This window comes from Nanorana parkeri, unplaced genomic scaffold (genome assembly GCF_000935625.1).
Source record: "Nanorana parkeri isolate BGI_ZX_2015 unplaced genomic scaffold, ASM93562v1 scaffold147, whole genome shotgun sequence".
Taxonomy (NCBI): Eukaryota; Metazoa; Chordata; class Amphibia; order Anura; family Dicroglossidae; genus Nanorana; species Nanorana parkeri.
In genome coordinates, this window is record NW_017306415.1 from 89,083 (window position 1) to 103,385 (window position 14,303).

The window sequence follows — 14,303 nt, forward strand, 5'->3', positions numbered from 1 at the left end:
TTGCCAAACAAGCGGGGGGGGGGGGGCAGAGTTGCCTGAGGACAACTTGAGCATTTGGATTTCCCCTTTCTCTAGGTCAAGACAAACAGAGAGAGTGAATGTTACAACATGAGACAGAGTTAGGGGCAATGTAACCATAAGAATATCGATGACTGGACTGAAATATTTGTGGTCATGACTAGTTTTTTCCCCCTACACATTTGCCCTGTTATGGTTTGGAAGAAGATTATTATGTAGGTATATTCGACAACTAATTTAGACACTTTTATTTTGAATGTATTTCTCTGCAGTCTCTACACAGCAATGCAAAGCTCTATGGAAGTGCCATTCATAAAACATGTCTATGCATAAACAAGCCCATTTTCTGCTAAGGAAAGAACTGCCTTGTATGATCAGTGTGCAAGGCCAGCGCCCATCTAATGGTCAAAACCCCCCCCCCCCACAAAACTGCAGGCTGATGTAACCAGCAAGACTGCAACATGTTTCTTAAAGCCAAATGCGCCCACATTTGTTTTTTCTTCCCTTTCCATAAAGTCTGGCGTGATGAAAGTATGGAATTCAGTAGGCCAACATGCTGCATAGTGTACACTGATGAGCCACTTGCTAACTGAGCATGTCAGCAATTCATTACACCCGCTCAGGAAACCCTGGGGGGTTTCCAAACAAACCTTTTCACTCGGAACATGTTTACAGTGTACACTAAAAAGTGTCAGGAACTGGAAAGTGCACGTTAATTAACAGCCCCCGTGTTCTGGTATGTCATTTAACAATAACATGAAGTGGAAAAGAATGTGGATTCAAAGTTTTGTTTTCAAAAGGCAAGCTAGAGGCTGAGCCTTAAAAATGACACTCTAATTCTGATCTTGTAGTGATTATGACTATAGATTGGATATGTGACACAAGATAAAATCTACTTAGGAAACATTGGTCGTGAACTGTTCACATGCAGACTTTAAAGTTCAACTCCAGGCTCATAGCTAAATACACACATTAAATACATAACAGTGTTCAGCTCACTTCACTTCTGATCGGTCATTCACTCAGCTGCCCTTGGCAGCTGAGTGAATAGACCCCTTAGTCCAAATTCACACCTAGGCTTTCTGTCACGCAATCAGCAAAACGCTCAGCTCATGAATTCCCATTAATTTCAATGGTCGCAAGCTGCAAAACGCCTGTCGCTGGAAAAAGTTCCTGAGCTTCTTTGGGGCAGTTTACAGCATGTTTGGCCTCATAGACTTTAATGGAAATGCCTGAAAAACGTGCGACACACGCGTTTTGCACAATTCTGTGCGCATTTTTTTGCACATTTTTATGCACGTTTGTTCAATGACCACAATGTCTATCAATATGCCAGCTAAGATGTTCGTGTTCATGTGCGTCAAACGCATGTAGAAATGTGCAAAAACACACAGAACACACTAGGCAAAAATGTGCAAAAACACTGATTATTATTATTATCATTACATAGGATTTATATAGCGCCAACAGTTTGCCAGCGCTTTACAATATAAGGAAGACATTACAAATACAATACAATTCCAGACAAGATGGTAAGGAGGGCCTGGGTGCGAATGTAGGCTAACAGCGAAACACAGTGGTATCCTCTCTCTACCCCCAGCCTGCTCACTGCACAAAGAAAGATTAGCAGCAGACTGCTGAGTCCATCCCTCTGCTAACTATGCTCTCTCCTCCATTCAGCATGTTCTTTGTCAACATATTTGGATATGGCACACCTGTTTGGCTCCTGGTCCTGCCTCTCCATTTCTATCAGTTGTCAACCAAGGCAATCTGTCACCACCATTTCAGTTCTTTCCCATTGACTAAATGATCAACTCCAGTGTGAAAATGGACTGAAAAGAACAGTTTGCGCTAAACTGGAAAACAAAATGAAAATGTGGTTTGTCGACTGGTGTGGTTAAAAACTGATGGGAAGCTCCAAATTTGGGGCAGGTATCAGGTTTAAAGTGTAAATAAAATAAAAAAAGGTAAGGTTTGATATTACTTTAGCAATGACAGCTGGGGAGACACCAACCTGACTTTGAACAGTGCAGTGAGTCCCACCACATCTCATGTGACTCCCCAAGTATATGTGCGATGAAGCACTTTCTTCTCCTGGTCCCAGTGTATATACACATTACAATTTGCAAATTGTGACTTCCAATGAGTTATTTTAATATTGAAAGAGTTTACTATAGCCCTCTACTGCACTGGGTCATCACATCAGGAATGGGACTAGGCTGCTTATGATCATCCATACTCACACATGGTGAAAGGGTGATTTCATTCCTTTTGGAGAGCAGGGAATAACTGGTGAGTTATCACAAAAGTATCATGATGTGCATATGTGGGGATGTGAAGAATTATAATGTGCATCCTTGGTTCGAATCCCGATCAGGACACTTATCTGCAAGGAGTCTGCATGTCCTCCCTGTGCTTTTGTGGGTTTCCTCAGGTACTCCAGTCTCCTTCCACACTCCACAGACATGCTGCAAGGTATATTGGCTCCTGTCTAAATTGGCCCTTGTATGCACATGAGATAGGAACCTTAGTTTGTAAGCTCCTCGAGGGCAGGGACTGATGTGAATTATGTAAAGCAGTGCATAAATTGTCGGCGCTATATACATACCAATAATAAATAAATAATTTATAGGGGTGTGAAGTATTATGATGTGCTATTATGGGGGTGTGTAAGTATTATAAGATCACCCCAATTCTGTCCTGGGCTGCTGTGAACATTCTAATCTAGTGTAAATTACTACAATTCTTTAAGACTAAGGGTTGTGACACACTGCACGCGAAGCAGCGCGGAGCGGTGGAGCGCTACCTTCGCGAGCAGTGTGTCATGTAATTTTCTCCCTGACACGTCAGCTTGCGAGAGTTCGCATAGCTGAGCGTGCCGAGATGAAAAAGTTTGTCTTCAGCCAATCGGCTCACGCGTATAAACCAGCATGTCAGGATGCGACGTCTGGCCGGTTGTTACGCACGAGCCGATTGGCTGAAGGTGCAGTCGATCATCTGCCTGCACCCAGCTCACACACTGCACGCAAAGCTCCAGGCCGGACAGCTTTGCTACGCTCTGCACAGCTTTGCGTGCAGTGTGTCAGGGGCTTGAGGACACACACTAAGTAAAAGGAAAACCAAGTATGATAACAGAAGGCAACACAGTGTTTCTTTTCCCCATAAGCTGCAACAAAGTAAATAATCAGTATAAATATATCCTGGAATTTGTAAATAAACACTGACTAGACATCACATTAGAACTGTATGATTAACATTACTATCATTATGTTCTGTACTTTCCAAGTGAGTCTGCAGGAACCAAAGTGATCCTATATGTCGGCAACTAAAGAGCTTTTTTTTTTTTTTGCTACTTAGCCAACAGCAGGCAACATTCCTCAGAGGGTTAGAGCTAAATGAAGCTATAGATTTGAGCCTGCTGGTTACACAAACCTCCAAGCAGAATACTCTGAGGGATACTGCGTCTCGGACAGACATAGCAGTTTGCCAGCTTTATTGAATGAATGCTAAAAAGACCCTGACTCAACAGAGGGGCAACTTGTCATTTTATGTACTGTCAGGGTCTGAAGCCATGTGACCTCTGCTGCTGCTGAATAGCACCTTACAAGCCCAGAGCTAGGCTAATGTACTTTCAGCAGAATCCTTCTGACACAAGCATTAATCCACAACTCACAGAATCTGTTCAATCATAAATGCCTTCTTGTAGTCTCTGGCAAATTAATCCTACCATTTATGCATAAGAAACCTTTTAACCTTATGAACAGTAATATTAAGATGTGAACTTGACTCAATCCACAGATTGGCTGTATTAAAACAGATTTGACTGTAATCCAAATGCTATGTAAATAATGCATTACAAATTGAGTTAAAAGGTAACTACAATTCTCAAATTCAACAGCATTTATTTATATTTTTAAAGATCTGTATCGTAGAGGTACTTTAAGACCTATTTACATTCAAATCATTTATTCCATATAAGGCAGGAATTTGTTTTCTGTATTCCGTATAAGGAAAGGTCATTTTTCATTTCAATTGCACCACCTGATTTTGGTAACACTAATTATTATTATATCAACAAATGGTCAATCAACACTGGATCTGTCATGGTAAACAGCTATATAATGGTGGATTGCTCACTTCAACTTGTTCAGGTAAACATGGAGATAGGGAATATGTTATGAGCATGCAAACCTGATCCATGATTGTGAACATTGCATTTTACAGGAGCGGGGAAGTACAGGTGAAACTCGAATACCGGTAATTAGACTATCGTGCAAAAGTAATCGCAGTAAGTGCTGCAAAAGGGGCCCAAACCAAGTACTGAGTACATATGCATGCTTGTACTTTTCAGAGGTCCGATATTGTTCTATGTACAATCCTTGTTTTATTGATTGCATGTAATAATCTACTTTTTTGAGGTCGTGGATTTGGGGTTCTTGGGGTTTTCATGAGCTGTAAGCCATAATCATCACAATTATGACAAATCACGGCTTCTATCTTGCTTTGCATGTAATGAGTGTATCTCACATATTAGTTTCACCTTTTAAGTTGCATTAGTGAAATAAATGAACTTTGCACGATATTCTAATTATTCGAGTTTCACCTGTATGTGCTAAACTTTCAGACAGGAGGTGATTCATGGATCAGTCTATTCTCCTGTCCTCATCTATGGCCATAAACGTTGAAATAAAAAAAAAGATTCAAAACACAAATAATGGGTAATAAACTCCTTTAGTGGTGTGTTCCTGTTGCCTCTCATTCAATAATATTATAAGTTAGCAAATCTCAATGTCCTTGAAGGTCATTTGCTCTACTTGAGGTATCATAATCTCTCATACCCAAGCTCTCATTGGAGCTTAGACATGAGTAGAAAACCTGGGACATAACTGACAAACACTTGACAGTATTCATTATATCCAACATCTGGCCTTGGAACATCAGGACTGATTATGGAACCAGGCAACAAGTCATTGTGGTTGGGCAGTGAAGCTTATCTTACCAATTTCGGAGTGCATTCTCTGCCAATACATGATTCAGCCGAAATATGTCTTCTAACCTTTGGTGTAGTGATTGTTATTATAATTCAATTTAATATTTAATTATAAAATAATGAGATGTCTACAAATACATCTTTATAATGTATGGCTCTTTCAGGCAACAAGGTCATGAAAAGTGGCCCCCCCCCCCCCCCCCCCACCACACACACACACACACACACAATGACCGAAATTGCAACCCTTAAATTATGCTTTAGTCTATCTTGACTTTGTTTCTGCACAGCATATAAAAAAATGCTACAGAATTCTTAAATGTTTGGAGCCATTTGGCTTGATGTTATTTCCCCAAGGAACATGCAGAACATCAAGCAGGCATAAGAAATGCTCCTTTTAAATGCATATTCCTGGTTTAAATACCGCATTATGCCATGTACATAAAGCTTATTGTGACTACACATTTGCCCTTAAATGGCTTCACAGTGTTACACAATCGCTAATTGCTTCCTAATTAGAGAACTACAGTACACCATGTAACAAGTCAATGAATGGAAGATATTCTAAACCAGAGCAAACAGGGTATTCAGCTGAGTCACAAGCACCAGACCGAATTGTTAATTTAATGAAAACTCTGTGTATTAACAACTACTATCAAAGCATATGTAGAGATAATCGTAAGATACCAGCAAAACCTTTGAAAAACTTTACAAGCAATATCCTTCTGTCAGCAAAGCTGAATGGATAAAAATGATAACATTAAGCTATTAGTCAAGTACAAGTTTTTTTCAGTCACTGTAACAAAAAAGGAAACATGTTTAAACCAACAGAACCTTTTGAAACGTTGTTATACAATCAAAAAAATGTTTAATAGCTTATTATGACACGAATGTTTAAATACTCCATAGCTTTATGTAAGGTCATTTTTTTTAAATAACAAGATTATGTAAAATTGTTTCTTCTATAGTTTTTTTGTTCTACAGTACAATGGAAGTTAATTCCACTTTGCTTGTAAAAATGTAACATTTCTCACGCATACAACATGCTGAAGCATGGCATTGCTGGGCTTTAGGTAGAAGGTAGTATTTGCTAATAATTATAGCAATCATATCTAAAGCCAAAGCTTCTTTTAATCTTTGGTTAGAGAAGGGAAGTATATAATCCTTTGCCCAGATTTTATTGTAATAATTATTTTAGGTATACTTTTAAAGTTCATCAAAACTTTCCCCAAAATGTTAAATATATTACAGCTTAACAGTTCTTAGATGAGGTGACTACATTAGTTTTTTTCAGGTTTTATGAAGTTATGAGTGTAGTCCCCCAGAGACAGAAAGTGTGTTATTCACATGATTCCCAGGTGAAAATAAAGTAGAAGAAAAAGCCTGGAAAATATTTTCACCTGGTAATTCTTGTTTCTATGGAGGGAGCCATGGTTGTCAACCAAGCTAGACTTCAAGCATGTTTGCCTTTGTTTATCTCCTTTACATGGGGAATGGAGAAATTAGTAGTTTGCAGAAGGAAGATAACATTGTCCTATTCTTCCAGTTCATCTCACAGGACGAGACAAGGATTCTGCATTTTTGGCATGATCAACAGGTATTTTCTGTGCTGAAAGTGTTCTTAGACTGAGTAAAAGAAAACTAATGCAGTGACCACATCTGAAAACTATAAGGGCCTAAAAATGCATCCCAATGTATCCCTATGTGTTTTATGGGCTACAGTTCTCACGTGTGCAGTCCGTTTAGGTTACGACAGAAAAAATACTGCATGTCACATTTTGTACGGTCAGGAAACGTTCCGGAAACGCAAAACGCATCAAAAATGCGTCAAAAATGCACTGCACTGCAGCTAACATACTGACAGCCCCACTCCAGCATTTTCAAAAATGGATCAAAAACGCGGCAAAAACACATAACACCGCGTCTGCAGATCCGCACCTAATCCGGACCTGATCAGGACCTGAAAATCATGTGAACAGGCCCTTAAGATTAAAAACAGGTATGCTGTTTTGGAGGTGCCAAAAATATATATTCATAGACAGATATCAAAACCATATTTAATTATTGAAAATAAGAAGCTGGTGATTTTTATTGTTAATACTAAAATATGGTATTTCTATCTATGTGTAAAAATACATCTTTTTGATACCTCAAAACTCCAACAGCATGCCTCTTTTTAATCTTTATAGTCACAATAAGAATGTGGTACCAACAAAGCACCCAGATACTTGCATATATTTGCAGTATTTTTTTAGTATTCTCTGCTATGCCCAAGTGCTGGGCTTTTCTGATCAGACAAAACTCCAATACTTTGGGGTAGTGTTGGAACAAAGGACTAAAGCTTTGCCCATTCAGAATGCCAACATTAAGCAAAGTGGAGCGTATCGAGAGCTGCTAAAGGTATATGCAGTCACCTTTGGGTCACTGCACTTTATACCTGTCAGCAGCTTTGAGTATCCATAAAGTGAAAGAGTTTCTTTTATGTAGGGAGGTTATATAAGGCTGAGTGAAATACATAGCTTTTCATTAACCCAAAAAGAGCCCTGATGCTGGCGACGTACACTGTACGTCGTCAGTCACAAAGGGGTTAATCTACAAATCTCTGTATTAACAAAATATGGAAGATATAGCATTTAAAATGTGACTGTCTCATTAAAAAAAGACTTTTTAGAAAAAAAAAACCATTGCAATAATAACAAAAATATGTACTTTTCATTTAAATAGTCCTGGATCCAGGCATTGAGACTGGATAGCCTTGTCTGGAGACCAAGTCCTGCAGACATATGTTGTACATTAACAATTAATTAAAACCAGAAGCTGCAGCACAGACACCTGAGCTTGTTTCAGCATTGTGGTAGGCAAGGTTGCAGTGTCTCTATGACTAAGCTCTTTTGGCTGGAAGCATGTCTGGCAGGCACCAAGACTCATTTATAAAAGGAGAAACACTGGTGCTGCCCATACCGACAAATCAGAGGTGTTTTGAATGATTTCATGTCCACCAACATTTTGATTTGCTGTTGAGCAGGCAGTATTTTAATAGGATATGACAGTCATTTTAATATTTTTTTCGATATAAAAATTATGTGATTGTGTGTGAAAGTGATTGTGGTATTAGTGTGTAATTATATATGTACCTGGAGATTTATTTTTTTCTTTCTATAGTTTGTAATTATATGCTGCAAGTCCTTGAGGACCTCACTGCTTTCCATAGTTTGTGTTTGGGGACCTTTTGTTTTTTTCTTCTGAAGTTTGTAATATATACTAGATGGACATTAAGATCTTCTTTCTTTCAATTAGTATTTGGGGACCTTCTTTCTTTCTATTTGGGGACTTTCTCTAGTTTGTATTTTGGGACCTTGTTATTTTCTGTATTTGTATATGTGGATCTTTTTTCTTTGCATAGTCTGTACTTACACTGAGTGGCCAGATTATTATGACCACCTGACATTTGTAGGCAAATTAGCTATAATTAGCTAAAATTTTGTGCTGAAATTGCTAGGGAATAGGGAAGCAGGTTGTTTACAACAACAGTAGAAGTGATTTATTTCTGAAGATACGGGTAAACAATGCAATTTAACAGCCTTTGAACGTGGGATGATTGTTGGCGCTCGGAGCCATGGAGCGAGTATCAGCAAAACAGCAGACATCGTTAAATGTTCAAGAGCAGCTGTTGTTAAAGTGTTTAAAGACTGGACTGTCAGCCGAAAATCTGGGTCTGAACGTGCGATTTGTGGCCGTCAGCGACTAGTCAATGTTAGGGCAGAACGGAGAGTGGCAAGACTGGTAAAATATCTTTTATTCACACTCAAACATGTCTTAGATAGTGTTTGAGTGTAAGTTGGCCTTTGATCATTTTTGTATTTACTACTGACAAAAAGTCTGCCAAAAATGTACATATTTATTAATGTAAACTGAGAGAAGACAATTGGGAGTGTTCACTCTGGAAAAGAGTGGGAAATAAGGCAAATTCAAGCAAGCATGTTTAAAGCTGACAGCCATTCCACTATTATATATAATTCCTGATGCCATGTCAAGTGTAAACAATATAAAATCAATTGTTTACAATCTAATGAATTTTCTATAGTCATACATATATACCCGCATCTCGAAGGACAATTTAGTCAGAATCCAGGGCAGTAATGTTGCATGTTTACCACCTTTCACATTGGAATAAAAGAAAAGACACTCAGAAAAACATGGCATGTCCCAAAAAAAGACCATCAGGATGTATGCAATATGTGTGAGGATCAGCAGAAAATGTTGGTCAGGGTTAGGTTGTTAGACACTCCTACTTCTCTGACTACGGATAAAAGAAAAAACAGGGGACAAGATTACAGGATCATGACTAATTTCTTCAAGTGATATTAAAGTCAAAATGTTTTAAGCCATTTCAAATGCTGATTAGATTACTTGCAATGGATCCTGCTTCTTGATGTTTAAAAGCTTTAGCTTCCTACAGAATCACTGGCCCTGATATTCTGTTTTAGGGTGGCTCCTGTTCCTTGCAGGGTCCTATCGAGCCACCCTTGTGTGGGCTAGTAAGCTGTGTGTCATTACAAACACAGCAAGGAAAGCCATTCCCCTGCGCCCTACTCCCCCTTTTCCCTTCTCCAGGCTAGTAGATGGACGGCTTCTGGAGACTGTACTTTCCCTTGTGATCTGGTACTGGACAGGAAGTTCAAAGAAGCTCAGCTGAGAGTGTTGGAGTCAGCTATTTGGAAACATGATGACTGTAAGTGCTTGTGCAAAAATGTAAAGTAGTAATTTGCTGGGAATGTATATTTGTTTGATCTGGATTCAATATTGAAAAATAGTTATAGAGTTTAATACTACTTTAGAAGAGGTAGCCAATGGTTGAGTACTTGTTAGGAGATCAGCTAGAGCCAAGATCAGAACCTGAATATCAAGCAGAGACCAGACAAAATGACAAACTCGGGTTCAGAAAGATGACCTGGCCCCCATGTATGGGTGACAAAAATGGCTCACTGCTTTGCTCAAAAGTCGTCACAGAGCTTAAAGCCAAATAACAGTCATTCTCTGCTTTTATTTTCATGCACTCATTATCTCACCTTTAATGAGATACTCTAATAAATTTACACACCCATAAAATAAGCTGAAGCATAAATTTTCCTATGCAATACTAAGACTGGTCATATAATAGAAGCAAGGATTTTATTATATCTGTAAATAATAAATCAAGGCAACTGGACTTGCTGTATTTTTCTTGAAGACGTTTCACTAGTCATCCGACCAACTTTCTCAATTCAAAATGACTTCTACCAAAAATTCTCTGGGAATACATATGGTGAATGTTGCTCCAATCCACATGATCTGTTAGTCACAACCAGGTGTTGATTTAATTTGCATATTTGGAGTAATTCAAGCTTGGCTTCTCCATTTTTACATAAATTGCCTCTTTCACACCTCTTTTTAACCAGTCCTCCTCCATGTCTAGGATGTGTATTTGACCGTCTTCAAAGAAGTGGCCTTTTTCCTTCAGATGTAGGTACACTGCTGAATCCTGACCAGATGGTTTGGCTCTTCTATGCTGTGCCATACGCTGGTGTAGCTGCTGTTTTGTTTCACAGACATACAATTCTGAGCACTCCTCACTGCACTGAACTGCATACACAATGTTGTTTGTAACAGAAGCCATATATATATATATAGATATAGATAGATATAGATATAGATATAGATATATATATATATCTATATCTATATATATAGTTTGGTTTTTTAATTAACAAAATGGGAGTTATATTTTAACTCTGCTATTATACTTTTAATCTGCAACATAACAATAGCTCTATAAATGAAAAATCACAACATTATAAATGTTTATTAGTCCTGTACAGTTATCACTAGCATTATGCCTTGGCATGCAATTATCGATCATTGTTGTGTACATGAATAGCTTCCCTCTTCTATCACTTAGATTAAAAGCAATTTCTATCCTCTTATCAATACTTCTGCTTTTTGTCAATTTCCTTCCTTTTTTCATTTGTAAACTACACTGACCTTTAGCTTTCTGTAAGTAAGCATTAGAAAAGAATACAAAGTAATTCATCATTCTCTCTTTTTTGTTTTTACATCACATGCTAACACATGTCATTTACCTAAGTAGAACCAAACTTGCTTTTGCATAAAATACTATCAGGCATACTTTTTAATGACAGAAGAGACCATATATGTCGTAGATGTTTCTCCCTGCCTAGCAGCACATTTTTTCTATAAGTGTACACTGAGCCGCTCATGCACAGCTCAGTGTACAGTTTCGGCATGATTTTATGCCAGGGTTATGTAAGTCCTGCAGTGACATCTTCTGGGCCCAGCCAATCAAGAGGCTGAAGACTCTGAACCTGAAAGAAGACCAGGAGAAGATAGCAGCACAGATGACGGAGGGCAGTACTGGTAAGGATCTCCTTGCTAGGCAAGTCTGTCCTAATGATCGAATACGCTATGCATACTTGCAAATTATTGCAAAAAGCTCCTGAGGCCCCCAAACTTTGCATGTGTTCTGGTGGTTTAGTTACACGTTAACACAAAACTGAAAACAAAATAAAGTTTAGGCTTCAAGGGTAAGCCAGATTGTTGACTACCTATTAACCCCTTTCCTTCTGCCCTGTACCAATTCTAATAGCTGTCTAACATTTACAGCGTACATAATGCTGCAGTCAAAGAGCAAAATCTGTGTTTGGGCAGAATCTGTGTTCGGGCAGAGCCACACGTTGACTGACCCTGCCTGAATCCCCTTTGACACTGTCCATGTGCCCCTCCTCTACGGCTGTGCTCTTTTGTTGGCAGCTGAACAAAGCTTGTTAAGTAAATGTTAGACAGCTGTGACCATCAGAATAGATGATAGAGCAGCAAGGTGGGGATTTTAAAATAGATCATCTTTATAATATAATTAAGGCATGGACCAACCCTTAGCATAAAAATAAGAAACACACAATAAACTCAATTATTCCCATCAGAAGTGGCACCATCTTGAGATCCCAGCGATGAGCATCTGCTTTAGCTTGGGGTTAAAAAAAACTATATATTCACTGTAGTACAGCAGATGCTGGTGAGTACTCATCAACCGCTCTTGAAAAGGCTGATGATTTTGTATTTCTGATAGAGTCACTTTGGGTTCAGTAACACTGTTAGCATACCGTACTTAATCACATGCATGTGATAAAAGAGGACAAAACATATCAGGTATATCATGTTTATGTATTGGATAATCAGATATTTTAAATAAGGTGGTGTAAAAAGCACAATGACCCCATGGTAGTCAATAAGATTTCTGCTTTCTGCATTCAGTTGTACTACTGTCCAAGTTTGGCTACAACCACTGGCATATGGCTCATCCTGGTCTGGAATGATGCCCCCCATGTGTCCCTTAGGTGAATAAAAATCCCATTGTGCCATTCATAAAATAAGGTGGATTTCAAGGGTGAAATTAGCTATAAATGGCTTCTTTCAACTATCCGTGATCTGTTCTTGGGTCAAAACATGGCTACTTATTAGCCTACATATTTAAAAAAAAAATCGAAAAAGAAAAAACCCCCCCCCCCAAAAAAAAAGTACTTACATAATCAATTAAACAGGAGAGAAAAATGCACAAATACAAATAACACCCCACCCAAAAAAAATCCCACACTCTCTGCTCCAGTGAGCGAAATGTCCCTCACTGTCCTCATGCCCAATACAGTGTATAGGACACGATGACTCAGTGGACCTTAGACTGCCGGATCAGAGGAGGAGACAGACTGAAGGGAGCGGTCTAGGAGCCAGTGCCCAGCCTCAGGAGAGTATAACTTGTTATTTCAGCTTCCTAGACAAAGCGATCACTTAACTCTCGCAGTGGAGTTCTTTAGCTGACTGAGGCTGTTAATTTTGCAGTAAAATCCACTTGTATTACTGCCCCGGTGACAGTTCTTCACCAAGCAGAACCTTCAAGCTTCAAGCACTGCCAGCATAGAAAGTGGATGCGTTTTCCTGCCTTTAGATAAACATTTCTACCTACAAATTATGAGCATGTCATCGGAAAGGCTAGGATTAATAAGCCATTGTATTTAGCAAGTCTGTGGTTCAACAGCATGCATTTATATCAGATCTATAAATTACATTTTATAAATAGACTGACAATGTCAATGACCAGTTCAAAACACACTTTACTTATGGTTTAATACAATTTAAGGAAGCACTTACCTTGTTAGAGAAGTCTTTTGAAAGATGAGCTCTTTAAAAAGAGCGTGATGTTGGCATTGCCATGCACATCATCCCACAAAGGGCGCAAATGTTTCCTAGGGGAAAAAAGCGTTTTATTAAAAATATGAAAAAAATTGTATTATTTTCAAAAGTTTTATAATTATTTACAAAATGAATTATACTACTTTCCTGGCAGTATCAATTTCTTTATGGGTAAAGGTAAAATTATATTGTGAAAGCAAAATGCACAAATCAATGTACATTTTAACATTACTGAATACAAAGAATTGACCAAATAAAAAATAGAGCACAAATCAATGAACCTTCAGTAGTCTATTCCACAGACACTCAGTGGCTGCAGGTAATTTCAGAGAAAAGGAAAATACGTTTATCATGTCCCAAGATCAGGAAAACAAAGCATACATCTTTCATTAGTAATCATCTTTATATACTTTTCTGAATACGCTGATTTTATAGGCCAGAGCATAGGAATAATCAGCTTTATTAATACCATTAACCACCCTTTGGGGGTGATTTACTAACCTAAACACACACACACACCAGGTGTGTGTGATTTTCACACAGCAAAACGTATTTATCAACCAAAAAGTCTCTAAAAGCATATTTCCATTAATGCCATATATGGAAAAATCATGCACATGATGCATATATAATGCTGCTTCACAGTTTAGACAAAAATGGTTAGCTCATGCATTTACATTCCTGCATTCATCAACGCAAGCAACATAACATAGAGCTAATTTACACCACATTACCTTGCAATTCATTGCAGGGCTTTGCACAACACACCTGCTGGGTGTGTACACACTACAAAGGTGTTTCGATTCCTCCCATAGATCATGCTGGGAGGGAACACACTACAGAGGTGTATACACGTTCGTGGTGTGTTTAAAAGGTTAGTAAATCAACCCCTTTATGTTTAGTTATGTTTATAAAGAGACTTGAAGATGAGAATATTCATATTTTGTTTGTTGTCATGCAATCATTGTAGAAACAATGCAAAACTGTATGTATGTGGACATTTAATATTTTAAGAAAATATGCTTTATCACACAGACTGAAGCTACAGGTTTGC

The 14,303-nt window shown here is 38.4% G+C and overlaps 1 protein-coding gene across 2 annotated transcripts in view; it reads right to left on the reverse strand.

The window, feature by feature from the left end:
* Positions 1 to 13,298, reverse strand: part of SULF1 (sulfatase 1) — a 96,920-nt gene extending 83,622 nt beyond the window's left edge. For both annotated transcript variants that reach the window (XM_018554230.1, XM_018554231.1), the window contains exon 1: positions 13,208 to 13,298. The gene's annotated coding sequence lies outside the window, so the exon portion shown is untranslated. The remainder of the gene's footprint in view (positions 1 to 13,207) is intronic.
* Between the last annotated feature and the right edge of the window lie 1,005 nt (positions 13,299 to 14,303).